Genomic DNA, 741 nt, shown 5'->3' with positions numbered 1-741 from the left:
TTGAGGAAGTCTTCCAGAAAGTGTAGGAAAATAGAAAAAAAGTTAGAAAAAAAGAGACACAATATGTTATGTGAGGACTGATAAAGAGGTGTAATGTCCAACAAGTGAGTTCTGGAAGAAACAAATATAGAAAATAGAAGATAAACAACATCAATCAAAATAATATTTTAAAATGCTGACAAACACGAATTTCCAGATTGAGTGACTAGCATAGTGGGGGAAAAAAATAAAAAAGAACACACACTGAAGGCCATCATCATGCAAAATCAAAACTCTAGGGATAAAGGAAACTGCTAAAAGCTTCCAGAAAAAAGAAAGGCAGAAGGACACATCATATTAAAAAACTGAGTTTTCAATAAAATTAGACTTCTTAACAACTACACTGGAAGACAGAAAACAGCAAAGCAATGCCTTCAAAATTATGAGGGTAAATTATTTCTAAGCTAAATCAATACACTCAGTGTACTATTCACAACACATGTGGAAATAATAAACCTACTTTCAGGGAAGTAATATTTCAAGGAATTTACATACCGCATTCTTGTTCTCGGGAACTTATTGAAGAGTTGCTGGACTCTATCAAAATCAGGGATCCAGGAAATAGGAAAGCTAACACAGGTGAGAGACAAGAGAATCCCAGAATGCTGGTGAAGAAAAGCTCCATGATTGTAGCCCTATAGCAATCCTAGAGAACAACCCAATCCAGACTGGAGAAGGACGAAAAAGGACTCCAGAATAGTG

At 35.4% G+C, this 741-nt stretch overlaps 1 pseudogene; it reads right to left on the bottom strand.

Annotated features, from left to right (window-relative positions):
• Nucleotides 1–539, bottom strand: part of LOC103608721 — a 6,137-nt pseudogene extending 5,598 nt beyond the window's left edge.
• Between the last annotated feature and the right edge of the window lie 202 nt (nucleotides 540–741).

This window comes from Galeopterus variegatus, unplaced genomic scaffold, assembly GCF_000696425.1.
Source record: "Galeopterus variegatus unplaced genomic scaffold, G_variegatus-3.0.2 Scaffold8742, whole genome shotgun sequence".
Lineage (NCBI taxonomy): Eukaryota > Metazoa > Chordata > Mammalia > Dermoptera > Cynocephalidae > Galeopterus > Galeopterus variegatus.
Note: the sequence above shows the minus strand (reverse complement) of the source record. Positions and strands in the feature narration are given on the sequence as shown.